The sequence below is a fragment of the Psammomys obesus genome, unplaced genomic scaffold (genome assembly GCF_907164565.1).
Source record: "Psammomys obesus unplaced genomic scaffold, mPsaObe1.curated_primary_1811, whole genome shotgun sequence".
Classification (NCBI taxonomy): domain Eukaryota; kingdom Metazoa; phylum Chordata; class Mammalia; order Rodentia; family Muridae; genus Psammomys; species Psammomys obesus.
Genome location: NW_026590663.1, coordinates 8,227,369 through 8,236,602, shown reverse-complemented (window position 1 = coordinate 8,236,602; position 9,234 = coordinate 8,227,369). Strand labels below are relative to the sequence as shown.

Below are 9,234 nucleotides of genomic sequence, written 5' to 3'. Positions count from 1 at the left end.
TGAACCCAGGGCCCCACACATGCTGTTTTGTGTACCCCAGTCTACACAGTGCTTGAACTTACTGCCTCAGCCTCCCAAATTCCTGAGATCACAGGCCTGTATATGTGGTTCGAGCTCCCCTTTTTACGATTGACTGATTGATGATTGACTGACTGGGGTTGGGGGGCGAGAATGCCACAGCACATGTGAAAATCAGAGGACAAGCTATGGGATCAAGTCTCTCCTTCCGACACACAGGCTCTGCGCCTCACACTCAGGTCCTCAGGCTTGTGGTAGGCACATGGCCTTATCTGCTGAGACATCTCACGGCCGCGCCATCTTCCTGGCCTCCCCACTTACTCTCTTCGTGTTAACGATTCTAGACAGCTCGAGGGGCTGCTGTCTCCTCAAAACTAATTTCCAGAACCTCACATGCTATGATCTCACCCTGCCCCCAGGCCCTGGCTTAGCATGACATCAGCCTCTCATACTCCGGCTGAACATGACACAAACCTCCCACACCCTGGCTTAGCATGATGTGAGCCCCCACCCCTGAGCCCTGGCTTACGTGCAAGAACCATTTCTGTTTCGAGGCGAGCCGCTGGCGCCTGCTCTCTGCCTGGCTGGTCGCAGCTGCAGGAGTTTTCTCCCTTAGGAGGTTAAAACTGAAGGAGCAGGAGAACGAATTAGTTTCCTACCACAAGGCCAGCTGTGGGAGGGCACCAGCTGAGAGGGACAGCACCTCATCTCAGTGATTCTGTATTTCCCCGAGACAGAGGAAGAAAAAAAAAAAAATCAAAACTTTGGGTGTGGTTCGGGTCAAAGGACCAAGGAGGCTGAGCACTGTTCAAAGTCAGTTTAAGGAGACAGACCAGTCTAACTTGGACAACGTTCTAGGATTTGACCATTGAGGTCAAATGCAGTAATTTTAGAAAAATGGTTTAGCAGCCAGAGCTACAAAGGATTGGCTGGATAGTCCTGTGTTCACCACAGAGGCAGAGGCTGGGCGCTGTGGAGTTCCCAGTCTGGTTCCCTCTCCCACGGCCACAAGGCTACACCCGCCCAACCACCGGTTACAACTCCCATCAGGTAGGATTCTCTAAGGATGGCGTGACAGCCTACCCCTGTGGCCTGTACGCCCCTGGAAACTGAAAGCCTGGTCAAAGGCTGTCTCCGTCTTCCCAGGAAGCACCTAGCCACCTGTGGCTGACAGGTTCAGAGAAGGGCTGGGCAGAGTTAACAACCGAGATGTCCCGAATCTACTGGAAAGTTGACTTCGCTCTTTTCTGCCTCGTCCACTTGCGTGGTGCTCCTCAGCCTTCAGTGCAAGGAGACCTTAACTCCTGGTCTAGAAAGTTAATCGTGACAACGCTTTTGGCTCTAAACGCGATGCCGAACAATTGTATAAATGGTGTTCTGAGGTGTCCATCTTTTCCTCCTCTGTACCCACTAGCCTTCCAACTCTGGTGCTCTGAGTCATTTTAATAACTATGTAATAGATGCTTACATAGCCCGATATTTCTCCACTTCTTTCTGTTCCGCACAATATTGCTACAGTTATGAAAAGGAAGAAAAGAGAGACCAAAGAAATAACCTCGATATTAAAAAACAAAAACCAAACTTTTCTTGCAGAAATTGTGGAGATGACTAAGCGGTGACAGGCCCAGCTTGAGAGGTGTGCCATGAGAGAGGCCCCCCCTGACGCTGTTAATGGCATTCTGCTGTGCGCGCAGACACGAGCCTGGCATAGCTGTAGCTGAGAGGTTTCGCTCATCAGCTGATGGAAACTGATGCAGACATTAGGTGGAGCTCGGGGAAGATGGAGGAGGGAGCTAGAGAGGTCAAGGACAGCACGAGAAAACCTACAGCATCAACTCACCAGGGCCCACGGGGCCACAGAGACCAAACACCCAAACAGAGAGCACACTTGGGACAGACCTAGGCCTCGGCACGTATGTAACAATGGTGCAGCTCTGTGTCACGTGGGTCTCCTGACAGTGTCTGTTACTCTCTCTGACTCTGTGGGGACCCCTTTCCCAAACACGGGCTGCTTCATCTGGCTGCAGTGGGGGAAGATGCACCGAGTCATACCACAGCGTGACCTCCCAAGGTGGGGTGATACCCATGAGAGCCCTCCCTTTTTCTGAGCCTTTTCTGAGGAGAAAGGGAGGACAGAGGATGGTGGGGAGGGGAGGAAAGAGGGAAGGACTGGGAGGAGGGGAGGGAGGGGAAACTTTGGTCTGGTGTAAAATAAATAAATCAATTAAAAAATTCTTTGCTGGGCAATGGTAGCACATGCCTTTAATCTTAGCACTTGGGAGGCAGAGGCAGGTGGATCAGTGTGAGTCTGAAGCCAGCCTGGTCTACAGCATGAGTTCTGGGAGAGCTAGGAGTACATAGAGAAACCTGTCCTGAAAAATAAAACAGGGGTTGGGGATTTAGCTCAGTGGTAGAGCGCTTGCTGCGCAAGGCCCTGGGTTCAGTCCTCAGCTCTGGAAAAAAAAAAAGAAAAAGAAAACAAAATTTCTTCTAGACATACTTAGTAGACTCCTCTGATGTTCACTTTTGTAGTTTGACATTATCTTGAGCATAGGCCGTCTGGAATAAAGAGTACATTTAGTGGCTTCCCTTGCAGCTAGGAAAGGCCATGTGACTAGTCTAGTGAAAGACATAGTGTGAGACCCCCCGTTGAAAGTGAAGTCCCATTTGAGACCCCACTACAGCCTGACATAGGATCTGAGCTTATGCCAAGACAAGCATCAGTATTTTGTTAGGAAAAAAAAAAAAAAAAAAAAAAAAAAAGGAGCAGGCCTATGTTCCCATTTCTCAGAATAGATCAGCATTTACTGGAAAGACCACAGAAAATGGGCAGCCAATCAGAGGCCACCTGGCCCCCTGCTGGACCCTCTGCTGGGCCGTCTGGCAGGAAAAAGAAGGTTGCTTAACTGTCAGGTTAGAAACTAATGATTGCTGACGGGCTCAAAAGTTGACCGCATTTTAAATGCTCCAATCATACCAAAGATTACCTAACCCACCCTGAAATCCCCCGAGTACCTGTAAAAGTAACCTGTGAGCTCAGTTCAGGGTTCTTTGTCACTTTGCAGTGCACACTCCTTGCTGTCTGCATTCTATTTGGGGTGTTTTCTTCATCGAGCTCCGGACCCTAACAACAGAAGCTCAAGTGAGATTCCTGAGAGGAGTCAGGGACATCCTCGTTCATCTCTGGCCACCCCTCTCCCTAACGCTCCCCAACACACACACTGGAATAAAACTTCCATTCTAATACTGAGCTGTGAATTTCTTTTTATGAGAAAAAATAAGTTCGGAATTTTTTTACATGTGCTTTTATTATTTTGTGTAAGTGGGGTGATGCTGGAGGCTGGAGGGAGCCTGCTCTCTCTCTCTCTCTCTCTCTCTCTCTCTCTCTCTCTCTCGCCACCTGCTCTCTTTTGGCACCCATGGGTGGAGGCTGCAGCAAGTACCTGCTAAACCATCTCTACAGCCCAAACTTGGATTTTTTAAAAAATTAGATGGAGCCAAACCTAAATCTGGCCGGTGCTAGGGATAAAAAATTCCTGTTGATTCTTCTGGAATAATTTTACAGCGAATGAAAGCGGTAGTTACCAATCATTCTAGGTTACAGGGCATCTGAACTTAGCCTGACACATGTGTGACGCCTGGGCAATGCAAGTGTTTGCTCCAACACTACAAGATGCTACACTGGGGTTTTGTTTTGGTCTGAAGTCAGGTCTCGGGGATCCAGACTGCTTGAACTTGCTGCATAGTTGAGGATGACCTTGAACTCCTGATTCTCTGGCCTTAGGCACCTGTGTATTGGCATGAATAAGAGCATCTGCAGTAACTGGCCTCACGCTCTGTTGTTTCACAAACCTTTCCAATCATGTGTTTGTGTAGTCAGCTCTATGTTTGTGACTGTGTATCTTCCTCTCATCTCACCTCAGCATACATCACAATTTCCCCAAACAACCAAAAAACTATTATTTCACCTGGCTTATGGGAGTCAGCGCCACGCCCGGGAGCTCACCTTCCCTTTTCTTTATCCAGTGGAGCCTCTTCCTTAGGGTGTGTCTAGTGAAAGCCTGGGAGAGATGTTTTGCAGGGTGCCCCACTTTCTGGGTTTACCCGTTGCTTCCTCGTGGTGATGTTTAGGTTAGTTCTCCAGCCACGAACTTGTTATTAAATAGAAGTTATAGCCAAAGAGTTTTAAAATTCAAGATAGATATTTCTTTTAAAATTAAAAGTCATAATTTCTTAGTAAGACCTGCCTTCTCCCCTCAACTAATGCCAAGAAAAACACCCAAGTGACTGTAAATCAGTACAGAAATGATTTCAGAAAACAGGAGAAAATATTTGACAAGAACCTTTGGTACTTTGGTAGAAATTAAATATAATATGAACAAAGAATAATGGAACCAGAATAAGACAGGAAGAGAAAAGGAAGAAAACATGAAAGAAAAACTTTAAATTATTGATGTCACACAGGAGCTACATCTCACGTAATAGAAGAGAGAGTCAGCGACAGGGATGACAAACTTAGGGAACACCCCACAGAGGCCACGAGGAGCTGAGGGGACACAGAGTGCGGAGCGACATCAGCCAGTATGACAGACCTGAGAACACCCCACAGAGGGCACACAGGGAGCGAGGGACAGCCAGTGGGACAGCTACGGACCCACCTGGCGGGAAACAATCCCTGAAACAAAACAAAAACCCACTTGATGTGGAGACACCAGCACTTACCATATTCCCAGGAGACCAGATAAAACTAGAGGCAAGAAACTCCTAAGTTACTGGACTAGAAGGAGAAGCATCCTACGAAAATATCAGAGGGACGAGGTGGGCGGGGCTGCACTGAGCGTGGAGACAGGAGGGCCTCGGGCTTCACAGGCTTTAGATGTCACAGTGAGTGGAACAGAGGAGAAGAGAATGCGGCTCCAGAATTCTCTAGCCAGCCTGAGGTTCACGCAACTGTAACTGTAGCGAGAACAAATCTTAGAACATTCAACACATTAAAGTAAATGAACACATGAGATAATTGAATAACCATCTTCTTAACAGTATAGTTTCAAAATGTGGATACGGGCCAGGCAGTGGTACACACGCCTTTAATCCCAGCACTCAGCAGGCAGAGGCAGGCCTCTCTCTCTCTCTCAAAGTTTGAGGCCAGTCTGGCTATAGAAAAACCCTGTCTTGATAAAAACAAAATATAACAAAGAACAAAATGTGGATATAAAAGATAAAATTAGAAATAAAGATATAAATAGGTACCAAAGAGGAATAGAATATTATTTTGGAGATAGCCAAAGCAGCCCCTGTATCTAGTGAGTAAACAAACCACAATTTTAAATTTTCTCTTACAAAGGTCGGTAGCTCAAAGCTGGTACATTGTCTATGCCATGTGGCTTTCACCTCTATGCCCCAAAGTGGCTGCACTGGCTCCTGTTATCTCACCGGTCAGAATGCAAGCGAGAAGAGGGAAAGAAATGGAAGCACACACATTCCTTTTACGGGGATGACCTAGAAATGGCATAATCACTTTTGTCACATTCTATTGGCCACACCCACCTACAGGGAAGGTTGGGAATGGAGCTAGAAGCCCACCCCGAGGACTGGGGATGTGCTTATGTAAGGAAGTTGCGAGCAATTAGCCCCTGTGAAGAAAGCGCATCACAGAATGACACCTGACACACACACTAAGAGCACATCAGTGTTCACTTTTGTTTACTTGTCACAGGGTCTCACTATGTAGCCCAGGCTGGCCTTGAACCTGAGATCTGCTTGCCTCAACCTCACCAATGTTAGGGTTATAGGTGCACAACAATTTATATATGTGTATGTGTGTGCCTGTGTGAACTGGAGTAAATTCATGTACGCCGTGTGCGTGCAGATGCCCAGGAAGGCCAGAGAGCAGCAGACCCCTTGGAGCTCGAGGTACAGGCGGTTTCGAGCTGCCTGACTGACATGGGTGCTGTCATCTGCAACAGCTCCTAACCTTTGAGGCATCTCCTCAGCCCCTGCTTTATTTGATTTAGTGTTTGCGTTTTTGGCTTTGTTTTCTCCATTTGGTTTCAAAAGTATACAAGGCCCCAAAACTCGGAGCAAGTTTTTGTTTTTAAACAAAATTTGTTCTAACAAAGTTTAAGATCTGCGGCATTGGATATGAAAATTTTAAATACAGAATATGAAACTGAAATTATGGATACTCTACTTTGCAAATGCTTTTTGTTTTGTTTTTTTAGCACAACTGTACCACTAAAACCCACAATTAGGGACAATAATACATCAACAAGTGAATTGTGGTTTCCTTTGTTTTTTTATTTTTATTTTTTGTTTTATGTGCATTGGTGTTTTGCCTGCATATATGTCTCTGCAGGGTGTCAGATCCCCTGGAACTGGAGTTACAGACTGTCGTGAGCTGCCATGTGGGTGCTGGGAATTGAACCCTGGTCCTCTGGAAGGGCAGCCAGTGCTCTTAGATCATGACTCATCTCTCCATCCCAGAATTGTAGTGTGCTTAACATTGCATTCTAAATTACAAATAGGATACATGTTTGTAAACTTGACTTTAAATGAAAGGATCTGCTTTCAGAAAGAAGAAATAAGCAGAACCATAATTCACAAATTTATTATTTGTTTGGTGTTTTTGAGACAGCTTTTCACATAGCCAAGGCCAGCTTCAAATCAGAAATGTAGCTGCAGCAGTTTAAGAATGTTTCCACAGGGCTGGAGAGATGGTTCAGAGCACTGGCTGCTGTCCTAGAGGCCCTGGGTTCAATTCCCAGCACCCACATGGCAGCTCACAATTGTCTGTAACTCCAGTTCCAGGGGCTCCAACACCTTCACACAGACATATATACAGGCAAAACACCAGTGCACATAAAATAAAAAATAAATAAATCATTTTAAAAAATGTTCCCCACAGGCTCAAGTACTTGAATACTTGGTTCCCAGGTGATGGCTTAAGGGGAAGTGACTGGCCTTGTCCAGGTCACTTCCAGGTATCCGTGCAACTGGGAACATCTTCCAGAAATTTCTACCGACTCGCAGAGGGAAAAGGAATAATACAATGGAAAACCTGGCAGAACCCCAGATGTGAGGCTCTGAGGATAGTGCTATTCCCAGGCTTTTCTTGCCCCAAGAACATGAGCCCAGGATCCACTCTCATCCTGAAGACAGAGCCATAGGGAAATGCCAAGCCTGAGCTGCCTAGCCATGCTGAGAATGTGGAAGCCAAGAAAAAATTAAAACACGACTCCAGCTAAGTGTTGTGGTGGACGCCTGTAATCCCAGCACTCTGGGAGGCAGAGGCAGGTGGATCTCTGAGTCTGAGGCCAGCCTGGTCTATAAAGCAAGTACAGAATAGCCAAGGCTACACAGAGAAACCCTGTCTCAAAAAAACAAAAACAAAAGAAAGAAGAGGAGGAGGACAAGGAGGATGAGGAGGAGGAGGAAATGTTTGTAGCAACTTTATCACCCAAATTGGAAATAGCCCAAATGTCTTTGGACAGATGAGTGAATAGACTGTTATGTCCACAGTGAATCCCATTCCAAAACAAGACAACTGGCTTGCTCCTCATGTCTTGCTCAGCCTGCTTTGTTTTAGAATCCAGGACCACCAGCCCAGGGATGACACCACCACCCACAATGGGCTGGGCCCTCCCTCATCAATCACTGATTTTTTAAAAAATGCCCTACAGGCTCAGCTAGAGCCCAATCCTACGGAAGTATTTTCTCAGCTGAGCCTCCTCCTTCCCTGATGACTCTGGCTTGTGTTAAGCTACCTCGAAACTAGCCAGCACAGTCATTATTGTTAAATTAATAAGATGTTTGGGCCTGGCAGGCGCCACTGAGGGACCTACATGCCATGGTGTTGTGAAATGTGTGGGAGGAGTTTGCAGTTTATAGGAGGAGTTAGCGATTCCACAATCTCCTCTTACTTGGTTCCTATTTCCTGGGCCTGCTCTGGGAAGATGAGCAGAGAGAGGGGGCCGTAAAGAGGCCAGGCTTCTTCTGCCTTTCTCCCAGGGCTGCATGTGCTAGAGTCAGGGGCTGGCTGAGACACTGGCAGAAACTGAGTTGCAGGTGTGAAGGGTGGAGGCGATCAGGACCCCTGCCCCACCAGCCGTGACTCAGCCTGTGCCGCTGGAGACTGATCCTCACAGGCCACCTTTCTCTCGGCTGCATTAGCCCAACAGTGGCCACTGTCCCTACTGTCTGCTGGGCTTGGAGAATCACCAGCTGCCAGGGCTCAGTCCTTACTGGGATCTGTGCTCACCCGACTTACTAACCTTGTCATTTGTGGCATATATATATGTATATATACATATACATAGATATATGTATATACACACACACACATACACACACATGCCTAGAATGATGGTGCACACCTTTGATCCCAGGCAGAAGGGGGAGGCAGAGGCAGGCAGATCTCTGAGTTCAATGCTAGCCTAGTCTACATAGCAAGTTCCAGGTCACCCAGAGTGACATAGTGAGACCCTGTCACAAAGCAGAGAACAAAAACCAAACGTACACAATGAATGTATGTTTTAAAAGAACGACAAGCACCTGCAGCTACACTGTCCCTGCGTGGGTGTGTAGGAATCCCATGACACCACCCACTACTGGCTGCACGCGTCCTTGATCAGCAGCCAGGAGAGGGACGAAATTCCTTTTATTCTTTGTCAGGGCAATGTGCTTCAAGACTTTAAGGGGGCAAGAAAACTGTGACACGAACCACCTGTTGCCCTGTATCTCAGCAGAAGACGGGTGCCGTCAGCTCTTCTGGTGATTATTAGCATCCCAGCTGTGTTTTGTTTGAGCATCGTTCAAAATTTAATTTTAGTGACATTTAATAAAAACCAGTATCTGTGTCTGCAGCAAGACAAAGAAGTAGATTTATTTATTCTAAGTTAGGTGAGAATCACAGACGGAATGTGGTTGTTTCCATTCAAGCCATCACCCCCATAAGTTGGTGGTCTTAGTCTTAATAATCCTGAATGCTCATTTTGTTTATATTTTACTGTGTGTGTGTGTGTGTGAGAGAGAGCACAGCTGTCAGTTCTGTACTCTCTCTAGCCACCATGTGAGTCTCAGGGATTAGGCTCAGGCTGTCAGGTAAGTACCTTTACCCACTGAGCCCTCTCAGCCCTTAAACGCTCCCGTTAAATGATGAGGCCTTACCACTCAATGTGCCAATTCTGTCTTTGTAGCCCCAGGCTTTGGATTCTCAGC

General features: G+C 46.8%; 1 long non-coding RNA gene across 1 annotated transcript; it reads right to left on the bottom strand.

Moving 5' to 3' along the window:
• Positions 1-618: 618 nt before the first annotated feature.
• LOC129677487 (uncharacterized) lies at positions 619-4,158 on the bottom strand. Its single transcript, XR_008720207.1, has 3 exons — positions 4,025-4,158; positions 3,034-3,142; positions 619-644 (listed from the first exon to the last, which is right to left on the bottom strand). It is a non-coding gene; the product is annotated as an uncharacterized LOC129677487 (long non-coding RNA).
• Between the last annotated feature and the right edge of the window lie 5,076 nt (positions 4,159-9,234).